A 13,059-nucleotide genomic window follows, 5' to 3' on the forward strand; every position below is an offset into this window, starting at 1 on the left:
CGCGACGGCTGTGCGGTTGTTGACGCATTTGGGATTCGACGCGAGAATTTGTTCCGTTTATTGGTCCGCCGCTTTTTTTGTTGATTTTTTTTTGCGGGACGCGAAGGGCGGGTTTCGCGTCGTTTATTCGTAACGAGGAGAACACAAAACAACAACCACCACCACACGAGACGCGCGTGGGAACTGTGGCCGGCTTGCGTGGACTCGGAGGTCGGGCCGCGCTTGTTTCTACGACGGCGCTACGACGCGCGCACGAATACACAAAGCGCGCGTGTGGGTGAGCGGGCCCCACGGGGTCTGTTTAAAGGGGCCGCGTGCACTGCGCACCCCCACCCAACACCACGCGCACCCCCCCACGCGCACCTCCCCCCCACGCGCCCCCCCCCACGCACCCCCCTCCCACGCGCAGCCCCCCCCCACGCCCCCCCCCCCCCCCACCCCCCCCCCACGCGCACCCCCCCCCACCGCACCCCCCCCCACGCGCACCCCCCCCCACGCGCCCCCCCACCCCCCACGCGCACCCCCCCACGCACCCCCCCCCCCCCCCCACCCCCCCCCCCCCCCCCCCCCCCCCCCCCCCCACGCGCACCCCCCCCCCCACGCGCACCCCCCCCCCCACGCGCACCCCCCCCCACGCGCACCCCCCCCCACGCGCACCCCCCCCACGCACCCCCCCCACGCTCACCCCCTCCCACCGCACCCCCCCACGCGCACCCCCCCACGCACCCCCACGCGCCCCTCCCACGCGCACCCCCCACCTCACACGCACCCCCCTCAACACGTGGGCAGTGCGCGCGTGTTGAGGGGGGGCCGTGTGGGGGGCGCGTGTACTGGCTGTTGGCAACGCCGCCATTGGGTGCCAGGCTAGGGGTGGTGTATGTCGCATTGCGGATGGCGTTATTCCGAAAATTGCTTCGCGTGTGTCAATAAAAGGTCTAAATACAAAATTGAGTAACCATAAAAGCGCGTAAAGCGAGGATTGCCTGTACAGGGACTCCATACGAACGTTCGACTTACGAACTTTCATCGATACGAAAAACTGTCGGTGTGGCTAAGTTACCTGTTCGGACCGAGCGTGGCAAGTTCAGCTGCCGGGCAATAGATGGCGGTGGTGGCATCTACATCTGCAGAACGTGAAGAACCAGTGGCATCTACATCTGCAGAACGTGAAGAACCAGTGGTATCTACAGAACATAAATAACCAGTGGCATCTACATCTGCAGAACGTGAAGAACCAGCGGCATCTACATCTGCAAAATGTGAAGAACCAGTGGCATCTGCATCTGCAGAACGTGAAGAACCAGTGGCATCTACAAAACATAAATAACCAGTGGTATCTACATCTGCAGAACGTGAAGAACCAGCGGCATCTACATCTACAGAATGTGAAGAACCAGTGGCATCTACATCTGCAGAACGTGAAGAACCAGTGGCATCTACATTTTCAGAACGTGAAGAACCAGCGGCATCTACATATCTGCAAAACGTGACGAACCAATGGCATCTACATCTGCAGAACGTGAAGAACCAGTGGCATTTACATCTGCAGAACGTGAAGAACCAGCGGCATCTACATATCTGCAAAACGTGAAAACCAATGGCATCTACATCTGCAGAACGTGAAGAACCAGTGGCATCTACATATTCAGAACGTGAAGAACCAGCGGCATCTACATATCTGCAAAACGTGAAGAACCAATGGCATCTACATCTGCAGAACGTGAAGAACCAGCAGCATCTACATATCTGCAAAACGTGAAGAACCAGTGGCATTTACATCTGCAGAACGTGAAGAACCAGTGGCATCTACAGAACGTGAAGAACCAGTGGCATCTACATCTGTAGAACTTGAAAACCAATGGCATCTACATCTGCAGAACGTGAAGAACCAGTGGCATCTACATCTGCAGAACGTGAAGAACCAATGGCATCTAAATCTGCAGAATGTGAAGAACCAGTGGCATCTACATCTGCAGAACGTAAAGAACCAGTGGCATCTACATCTGCAGAACGTGAAGAACCAGTGGCATCTACATCTGCAGAACGTGAAGAACCAGTGGCATCTACATCTGCAGAACGTGAAGAACCAGTTGCATCTACATCTGCAGAACGTGAAGAACCAGTGACATCTACATCTGCAGAACATGAAGAACCAGTGGCATCTACATCCGCAGAACGTGAAGAACCAGTGGCATCTACATCTGCAGAACGTGAAGAACCAGTGGCATCTACATCTACAGGAGATTATACAATTTAGAAAGCCACCCCGTGTTTAGTGTACATGCCGTACATCTTTGGCATCGACAGGAGTAAAGTTGGACTTACGAATACATCGACTTACCAACAGACCTCTGGAACCTAACAAGGCTCGTAAGTAGAGGAGTCTCGATTTAAAAAATACCGCACGAGGAATCCGATGAGCTATTAAGCTCTTTGTCGCAGATGTCCAGGAGGGGCGTGTAAGAGCGGTAACAATTCGGCTCCTGTGGGCACGAGTTGTCATCTTTCGTACGGCGGCTGATGTAGACGCAGAACAAACAACTACAATTTCATGTTCAGAATCAGACGATGTATTTATTAAATCCTTTATATTAAGTTCACTTTGCTTGCTTGCTTGCGCGCTTACAACCGTGCAAATCTTTCGGTCGTTTTTTTAACCCACTTCCCGTGACCCAATCGAGCTGACATTTTGCACACAGACTCGTTGTGCGTGACAATTTATTTTCGTGAAAAGTTTTTCCAAAATGTTACACTTTTTATGAAAAAAAATATATATTTAATTACCAATTGCTTAATGGTGCAGGCAATCATCTGACCCATAGGTTGGCAGCCATCTCAAAGCCAGAGGACGAGATGACTCTAGCCGCCACGCATATAAGGATTTATAGTGAAAAACTTTGTTTTTACGGGTTAATTTTACTGAATCCGATGAGCTATAAAGCTATTTTCACAGACATCCAGTAGGGGCGAGTAAGAACGTTACAACAACAAACAAGACAAAACACTGACAGTAGTGCAAAGCACATGAGAGGCAAACAACATAACCCCAAAACATGCAATATTAAACGAAACCCATTCCCCATCGTACCAGGCAGGAGCCCCTGAGATGTCAACTTATTTTGCTCAGAAGCCGCCTGGCCACAAAATAATAGCTCTGCAGGTCGTCAAGGCAGAGATGTACCGCCATCAGGAGCAGCGGGGGTGTATCGCTGTGATGTTTCATTTCTCTGTGTGGTTCGGGCATCGCGTCGCTGTGCGTTGTTATGAGCGGTTCTGAATTACCACAAGCCGCGTATTGGAGAGGTTTTTAAAAATAATAATCCATTTGTGCGTCAGGGTATCCGCAATCTGCCCGGCGGAGCGACTGTGTAACCCCGTGGAAACGCCACGGGCAAGGCGTGTGTAGAGTCAAGGATGTAATGCGTGGACAATTTTTTCTTTACAAATCACAGGAAATGGGAAGCAAAGGGTGAGCAAAGGGGTGCACGAGAGATAAAAGGAAAAAAATTAACCCGTAAAACAAAGTTTTTCACTATAAATCCTTTATATGCGTGGCATCGGTTTTTATTTTATTATTCATTTCTGTTTTTCTTGAGTAAGAGTTTTATTTTTATCACATTGGTATTTTAAATTAAATATGAAAAAAATTTCCTAAAAAGTGGAAAATTTTGAACAAAAATTTTCGCCCGAAAATAAATTGTCACGCACAACGAGTCTGTGTGCAAAATGTCAGCTCGATTGGATCACGGGAAGTGGGTTAAAAAACGACCGAAAGATTTGCACGGTCGTAAGCGCGCAAGCAAGCAAGCAAGTGAACTTAATATAAAGGATTTAAAAGGCTGCGTCAGGGCACAGATGCACGGATGAGCAGCAGGCTGTGTTTGACAGCGGGCGGCGGGGAGAGGAGAGGGTTTCAGAGTTGGGATGGTCACCCAGAGGCCACGTGATTTACTGCAGGCTTGAGCTTATTTTGATATTGAGAAGATTTTAATGTACATGAAGGGCCATTGCCGGAAACGTCGCCTTATGAGTGTATTTGTTTTAACTTCTCCCCTTTAAAAGCCACGGTGTTATTAACAGTTGGCAGAGGCTCGGAACGTTCTGGAAGGTTTCCGCAGAAATCCCAATTAATTATTAATCTCCGGAGCGAACACCGGGCGGACTGCTGGCGCGTGTAGAAAGGTGACGAACTTGTTCAAGTTCACGACCCACGTCACAGCCGGCCGAGAACAAGCACGTGGAGAAATGTTATTTCACGTGTCATTTGAGCGCCACGGTGGCGAGATGTTAACTACCACGCCTGGTATACAGAAGGTCGTGGGCTCGATCCCGATCCTTAGGCCTGTATATTTGGAGTTTGCGTGTTCTCGCCCGTGGTCGCGTGATTTTTTTTTCTCCGTGGCTGGCTTTTCCCTCCACATTTAGAATCAACATCACGCGTTTAAGAGTATTGGGGTGCTCGAAATGTCCACGTGATAAGCCACTTCTTTGAGCTATCATTTGTGGCCAGGTCGCATCTGAAAAATATCTCTGTAGCCCTTTGGGCCTTACCTGTCCAAATAACATAGCATCATCAATCAGGCTATCTGCCTGACGATGCTGTCCGCCTGATAAGCTAGTTGTAATTATGGCGAAATGTCGTACTCGGATTGTAAATGTTGTGTATTTGCTCTCCAACACACCGGTTAGTGCTGTGCTAGCAACGAACTGGCACGTTCTGTTTACGTGACAAACCCCATTACTAGTTGGCTGTGTCGGGTGGTGGCGGGGTTAACGACACATTTATATTGACGCAAACTAACCCCCCAAAAAACCAAGATTATGGAAAAAACTAACATAGTTTATAGTTTCGATTCAAAGCTTTCGTGACTGCAGGGAATCATCTTCTTGGTTCTTTCGGTAAAGTCACGTTGAAGGGAAATAATAAAATAAGAAAAAATATATATGTATAATAAAATTATTCTCACGACGTTTCGGCCACAACGCAAGCAGCCGTCCTCAGGTGAAGAACAGGTCTGTCGGAAAGACAGCGTCTGATAGACCTGTTCTTCACCTGAGGACGGCTGCTTGCGTTGTGGCCGAAACGTCGTGAGAATAATTTTATTATGTTTTATTTTAATTATTCTATTATTTCCATTCTACGTGATTTTACCGAAAGAACCAAGAAGATGAATCCCTGCAGTCACGAAAGCTTTAAATCGAAATTTAACCAAGAAGATAGTTTATAGTTGTATTTCATTACAGTTATTCACACCCCCGGTACAATTGTTCAACGCCACTGGTGGCAGAGCAGGGCCTTGACTCCAATGTGAATAACTTGGCCTACTCTTCCACAATTGTCAGGGTTTTTAAAAGAGGTGAGCGTGCGCACTCACCTTGTACCCCCCATCAGACGTAACCTGCCGTTCAACTAGGCCTCGGCAAGGTAAGGTAAAAGTGTAAAAACAACGAGCCTACCTTTACCCTACCTTTTACCTTACCACAATACAATCACTCGACCCTACCTTTTACCCTTTTGCAGGTAAGGTAAAAGGTAAAAAAGCAACGAGCCTACCTTTACCCTACCCTTTACCCTACCTTTTACCCTACCTTTACCCTACCTTTACCCTACCTTTACCCTACCCTTTACCTTACCCCTTGACATGTGGACACCTTTACCCTTTTACCCGGTAAAAAGGGTAAGTTACCTTACCTTGCCGAGGCCTACGTTTAACTGTGGTGTGTACAGAGATGGGATTGGGGGGCGCAGTTTATATGAATTGCTGCGCAGGGAGTAGGCATCGAACCGATGTTGCCCTCTGGATTGCAAGTCGAGTGACGTGCTGATCGTTACACAAGCACGGTGGCAACTCAATTCGTTTCTCAGTTAAAACGGCAACACGAGGTCATGTTTAATGGTCTATAGACATTTATACGTGTCCGGTCATCTCTCTCTTAGTTGTGTGTGTAGTTTGTTGTTGTTGTGTGTAGTTTGTTGTTGTTGTGTGTGTAGTTTGTTGTTGTGTGTGTTGTTGTTGTTGTTGTGTGTGTTGTGTGTGTGTGGTTTGTTGTTGTGTAGTTTGTTGTTGTGTGTGTTGTTGTTGTTGTGTGTGTAGTTTATTGTGTGTTGTTGTTGTGTGTGTATTTAGCCACGAGAGGGCGACTCACTCCGCGCCAGGGAAAGAACCCGCGGCAAGTCCACCCCACCTCGTGAGCACGAGTCGACATCAATATTGTATTATTATTATAATATTTCATCATCCCTGGAAAGGTGATCTCCCCCTACTGTCACAGACAGGCGGACAGAGCTCATTAATTAGCGGCAGCAGACAGCCGTGGGCTTAACAACAGGCTTTTTTCCCTTTTTCTGGCAACAAAACTGAAACCTTTTTACAAGAAATCATGTCACTGCATTAACCACAATACTTGCGGTCAAAATGCAAACAAAAAACACACTTTGATCATATATGCATTGTCCTTTAAACTGATTGGTCCACACCAGAGACGGCTTTCTTTTGAGCCTCGTCTCAAACGGTGCTAGACCAGATGACGCCAAAAGGCGTACACAGCTCAAAGACAATGCCACTATCAGTTCATTTATTATTATTTATTTATTATTATTTATTATCAAAGTAATAGTAAAAGTAATTATTATTTATTTATCAAAGTAATGAGGGCTCGGGGTGAGCATCTATATTATTATATCCCGTTTGCCAGTACCTACATATAATAATAGGGTTTTTCCCATCTTTTTTATTATTATATTTTGGTACTGGCAAAGGAGGTCTCACGATGTAGCCGTGGGCTTGCCAATGTTTTGCAGAAACCTGTACTCACACGTGACAGGGACTTGTGAATCTATAGGTCTCCATCGACGAGAACTGTATATGGGTCTCCAAGGTATATCTATATGCGGGCCTATGGGGCCGTCCATAAATGACGTCACGCGATTTTGGACGATTTTTTGACCCCCCCCCATCGTCACACGGCATCACAAAAAGTCAGACCCCCCCCCTCAAATGTGACGTCACAAAGCTCTGCCCCCCCCCCCCCAAAACATGCTTAAATCGCTTTAAACTATTGTCTCTATTTAATTAAGTAGAACGTGTTGTCTATATTTATTAAAAGCTGCGCATTTTGATGTGACGTCACATTTCTCAAACACCCCCCCCCCTTTCGTCACACATCGTCACAAATGTCTGACACCCCCCCCGCCCCTAGTTGCGTGACGTCATTTATACGACGGCCCCTATGGGTCTCTAAGGCGGAGGCGCACGTGGGTCTCCATGTCGAGGCCACGTGCGAGTCTCTGGGTCTCGATGTGATTGTCACTGGTTCGGTTTCTCAATCGACCGACGTCACGTGCTTGAGACGGATCACGTGCTCGTCGCTGCGGTCTGTGCCATTCTATGGGCCTCTGTGCATTCATGGATGTTTATGTGGTCGACATATGTGTTTAGTTTATTGATCTTGTGTGAGTTTAGTTCAGTCTATGCGTGCCCTAAGCCACGTGTGTTTATACCCATGCGTGTCACGCTGCACTATGAACCTGGCCCACCCGAGTTCGATTCCCGCTCACGACCAACACCGGTGACGATTATTTGAACCGGTCCTGGGCCACCCCTAGGTTCACTCGGCTTCAAATGAGTACCTGGTGCGGTGTGTAAACATCGTCACTTGGGAGACAAATGCGGCCGGGCGTGGTGTTGGTCGGCCACCCCCTCGTGTGCCGTGCCGGCCTTCATAGGTGCTCGCTAACAGCACTTGCCCCAACAGTCTGTTGAGGCTATACGGGGGGTCTTTGTCTTTGTAATTTTATGGTTGGTGTGTTAGTGTGGGGGGGGGGGGGGGTGTTTCTGCGAGTCTATGGGTCTCTATGTGAATATATGGGTCTCTATGTGAATCTATGGGTCTCTATGTGAATCTATGGGTCTCTATGTGAATCTATGGGTCTCTATGTGAATCTATGGGTCTCTATGTGAGTCTATGATGTCTCTATGTGAATCGATGGGTCTTTATGTGAATATATGGGTCTCTATGTGAATCTATGGGTCTCTATGTGAATCTATGGGTCTCTATGTTAATCTATGGGTCTCTATGTGAATCTATGGGTCTCTATGTGAGTCTATGATGTCTCTATGTGAATCGATGGGTCTTTATGTGAATATATGGGTCTCTATGTGAATCTATGGGTCTCTATGTGAATCTATGGGTCTCTATGTTAATCTATGGGTCTCTATGTTAATCTATGGGTCTCTATGTGAGTCTATGATGTCTCTATGTGAATCGATGGGTCTCTATGTGAATATATGGGTCTCTATGTGAATCTATGGGTCTCTATGTGAATCTATGGGTCTCTATGTGAATCTATGGGTCTCTATGTTAATCTATGGGTCTCTATGTGAATCTATGGGTCTCTATGTTAATCTATGGGTCTCTATGTGAATCTATGGGTCTCTATGTTAATCTATGGGTCTCTATGTGAATCTATGATGTCTCTATGTGAATCTATGGGTCCTCTATGCGAGCCAAATGGGTTTGCCGCGTGAGCCGCCAATGGTGACTCACTCCCCACTCCGCTTTGAAAACCAGCGGCTTTATCCGGACACAAACCGAGGCTCTCAGAGGCGCCAACTCAGACTGGTGATGTCACCCCGGGCAGGTAGTGGCCTCCACCTCTGTTGATTTCACAACACCGGACTGGTGATGAGTTGCCTCTCCCACCCCCACTCTAATTAACCTTTCATGCCGCAACCCGTGAGTTGAATAGTTACAGGGCACCGCAAAGTGTTTTGTACAAAACACGTTTGCTTTGAATTGTGGCCAATTTTCCACTTTGCTTCAAAACCCCCACGCTGTTTCCTCATCCTCCTCCTACCCACGCTCGCTCTCTCTCTCTCCTCTCCCTTTTCGTCTCTCTCTCTCTGCTACAATAAGCAAAGTTTCTATGGAAGTTCTCTCCCCCGCCCGAGTTAATTATCGCCAACAAAAACAAAGCCCCCCCCCGCCCCCGTATAGCCTTAACAGACTGTTGGGGCAAGTGCTGCTAGCCAGCAGCAGCACTTTTGAAGGCCGGCACGGCGCATGAAGAGGTGGCCACAGGGCCGGATTAAGGCGTGGGGGCTTTAGGGGCAAGTTGGAGGGCTTCCAGAGATGACGTGAGAAGTTTCTTTCGTTTGTGAATGCTGCATTTGAATTTGTTGTTAGCCTTGTAAAAGTAAATTTAAAATTTCTATAATTTTGTTTTCTCTTCTTGGTTCTTTCGGTAAAGTCACGTAGAAGGGAAATAATAAAATAATACAAATAAAACATAATTAAATAATTCTCACGACGTTTTGGCCGCAACGCAAGCAGCTCAGGCGAAGAACAGGTCTGTCGGAAAAACAGCGTCTGAATGAACTCACTGAATGAACTCATTCATTCATGAAGTTCATTCATTCATTAAGTTAATTCATTCATGAAGTTCATTCAGTGACTTCATTCAGACGCTGTCTTTCCGACAGACCTGTTCTTCACCTGAGGACGGCTGCTTGCGTTGTGGCCGAAACGTCGTGAGAATTATTTTATTATGTTTTATTTTTATTATTTTATTACTTCCCTTCTACGTGACTGTACCGAAAGAACCAAGAAGATGAATCCCTGCAGTCACGAAAGCTTTACATCGAAATGTAACTTTGTTTTCCTTTTGAAAATATTACTGGGGGGAGAGGGGGGGCTCACAGTACCTGCAGCACAGGGGCCTACACAATCTTAATTCGGCCCTGGGTAGCCATCACCACACCCGGCCGCCTTTGTCTCTCCCGACCGCCGCTGTTTACACAGCACACCAGCTGCTCACTCATTTGAGGCTGCGTCGACCTAGGGGGAGACCCATAACCGATTCGGTTATGCATCACTGGCGTTGGGTGACCGTGAGCGAGAATCGGCCTTAGTTCCCTTGGCTCCTGGAGCCTTGATTAAAGACCTCGTGTACCTCGGGAATACTTCCTTTTCAAACATTCCCCACCCACTCGTGGCACAAACGCTGCACTGTGTCCGTGCCAGAGCGCCCCCCCCCCCCCACACACCACCCACCTTCCCCCCACCGGACATGGCTCACCGGAGGTTCCTCGTAACGGAGATTGCTCATTTGAATGGGAATGTATTGTTTTCTAAACGTGTCTGATCGTTCGAGAATTACTTCAGTCAACCTTCACCCGCAACCCTCCACTCCCACCGCTCCCACCGCTCCCCCCGCTCCCACCGCTCCCACCGCTCCCCCCGCTCCCACCGCTCCCACCGCTCCCCCCGCTCCCCCCGCTCCCACCGCTCCCCCGCTCCCACCGCTCCCACCGCTCCCCCCGCTCCCACCGCTCCCACCGCTCCCACCGCTCCCCCCGCTCCCCCCCGCTCCCACCGCTCCCCCCGCTCCCCCCGCTCCCACCGCTCCCCCCGCTCCCCCCGCTCCCACCGCTCCCACCGCTCCCACCGCTCCCCCCGCTCCCACCGCTCCCACCGCTCCCACCGCTCCCACCGCTCCCACCGCTCCCACCGCTCCCACCGCTCCCACCGCTCCCACCGCTCCCCCCACCGCCCCCATCATTCCAACCCCTTCGTTCCCTACGCCCTCACCGTTCCGTCAACTCACTCCGTTCCCTCCCCTCTGCTCCCTCAACCTACCCCACCGCTCCCCTCTGCTGCGCCGCACTGTGAGTGGGTGGATGAGTGACTGGGCGGCTGGGAGAGTGGTTACGTTCATGCTGTGGCTCGCAATCGTTTTTTGGCCTCTGCTGTACCCTCCCCCACCTACCCCCCCCCTCCCTCTTGATTAATTTAGTTTCAATAGAGTTCCAACCTTACCTGACCCCAAACACGTGGTTCTGAGAAATAACCGTGCGAATGGTGAACATCAATACTTTAAATCTTAAATTAAATCATTTCGTGACTGCAGGAATTCATATTCTTTGGGTCTTTCGGTAAAGTTATCGGGAGGATGATGACGATCGCTTGTGTTGTGATTGAACCATCTACGTGACTTTACCGAAACACCCAAAGAATATCAATACTTTAACCAAATGTCCGTTGCGTGAGGTATCCCAACCAGCTAGGCAACTGGAAGCGAAGAAAAAAACCATGCGCCTTTTGGCGTCATCTGGTCCAACACCATGTGAGACTAGGCGCTAAGAAAAGCTGTCTCGGGTGTGGACCAATCAATTTCAAGGACAGTGCATACATTATCAGAGATATGTTTTTGTTTGCATTCCGACCGCAGGTATTGTGATCAATGCAAACATAACTCCTTGTAAAAAAGGTGTCAGTTTTTTTTTGCCAGATAAAAGGGTAAAAAAACAATTATCATATTTTTCTACTTGCAAATGAGGTTCCAATGGTGTAAATGCTTACCCCAGCTCTCATACTCTGATGGTTAATTGTCCTTGAGTTGTGCGCCTTTTGGCGTCATCTGGTCCAACACCATGTGAGACTAGGCTCTAAAGAAAGCTGTCTCGGGTGTGGACCAATCAACTTCAAGGACAGTGCATACATTATCAGAGTTGTGTTTTTGTTTGCATTCCGACCGCAGGTATTGTGGTCAATGCAAACATGACTCCTTGTAAAAAAAAAGTGTCAGTTTTGTTGCCAGATAAAAAGGGTAAAAAAACCAATTATCATATTTTGCTACTGGCAAAGAATGTTCCAATGACGTATCCTTGTTATTTTATATTGGCCCAGTCATACACTAACATTCGCCAATGACTTCTCACCTCGTGATATCGTTTCACACATTCATAAATGACCTCACGTGGATCCGCTGGGACATTGCTACGTAGTCCCCCCCCCTCCCACTTGTAGTTAGTCAGGAGGCGAATGAGTGTGTCGTATTCGTAGGTTTTGTCGGTAAAGTCACGTAGGTAAAACATTAAAATTAATAAAAGTAAAATAAAATAAAAATCACGACGTTTCGGAGGCAACACAAGCTTCCGTCTTCAGGTGGAAGACGGAAGCTTGTGTTGCCTCCGAAACGTCGTGATTTTTATTTTATTTTACTTTTATTAATTTTAATGTTTCACCTACGTGACTTTACCGAAAAAACCTAAGAATATGAATCCTTGCAGTCACGAAAGCTTCAAATCTAGAATGAATGAGTGTGTCGTGTTCGTGGGCGCGTTACTCATGAAGTTGCCGCTGGAATTCGCCAGTTTAGCCTCAGCTCTGACACCGAGCTTAGCCTGGAGTGGTTGCACATCTCGGTCATTCGCACACGATCCCCGCTCAAAGCACCCCGTAGCACCTGCCACGTGGGCGAAGTGGGAGTGATACGAAGGCGAGTGATTGGAGGAAATCGGACAGCGAAGTTTGCGGGAAAATCGACCCGCGGTAAGTAGCGATCGGTCCGCGACAAGGGGTGAGCGATTGGAGCGAGAGTCGGTGAGTGAAGATCGGAGGCTGTGGTGCCACCGGTGATGAGAGTCGCCTCCGAACGCGGGGGCCCACGAGAGGGGATTCGAGCAACTGGTTCAGGGACGTCCACGTGGTTTTATTTGACGGTATTCATGGTGACGACAGAGAACACACGACGAACACAATCCAGCGAACAATCAACATCGACGGCCTCGTCGCACAATTAGTACACGTCCTTAACACACGCCTCGATCGCAAGACTTTGTTTCTGCTGCTGCTACTGCTGCTGCTACTGCTGCTGCTACTGCTGCTGCTACTGCTGCTGCTGCTGACGGCGGCGGCGTCGTGTTTGGCCATGAGATGAAGACCGCACAACAGTAAGCAGCGCATATTGTTAGGTTTTTTCGGTAAAGTCACGTAGGTAAAAAAAAATTAATTCATAAAAGTAAAATAAAAATAAAATAAAAATCACGACGTTTATTTTATTTTACTTTTATTAATTTTTTTACCTACGTGACTTTACCGAAAAAACCTAAGAATATGAATCCTTGCAGCCACGAAAGCTTCAAATCTAGAACTAAGCAGCGCACCACCCTGTGCGCGGGTGCCGCTCCTCTGCAGACAGCGACACGGAGACACGGTCAAACAACGTCAACGGCTCGGCAAACAATGTGTCAACGGGCGCTGCCCCGAAACGCGAAA

General features: G+C 48.5%; 1 protein-coding gene across 1 annotated transcript in view; it reads left to right on the forward strand.

The window, feature by feature from the left end:
- Positions 1-13,059, forward strand: part of LOC133355560 (protocadherin-1-like) — a 105,228-nt gene that overhangs the window by 90,199 nt on the left and 1,970 nt on the right. The window lies entirely within an intron of this gene.

Source organism: Lethenteron reissneri, chromosome 51 (assembly GCF_015708825.2).
Source record: "Lethenteron reissneri isolate LAM-NWPU_2019-01 chromosome 51, ASM1570882v1, whole genome shotgun sequence".
Taxonomy (NCBI): domain Eukaryota; kingdom Metazoa; phylum Chordata; class Hyperoartia; order Petromyzontiformes; family Petromyzontidae; genus Lethenteron; species Lethenteron reissneri.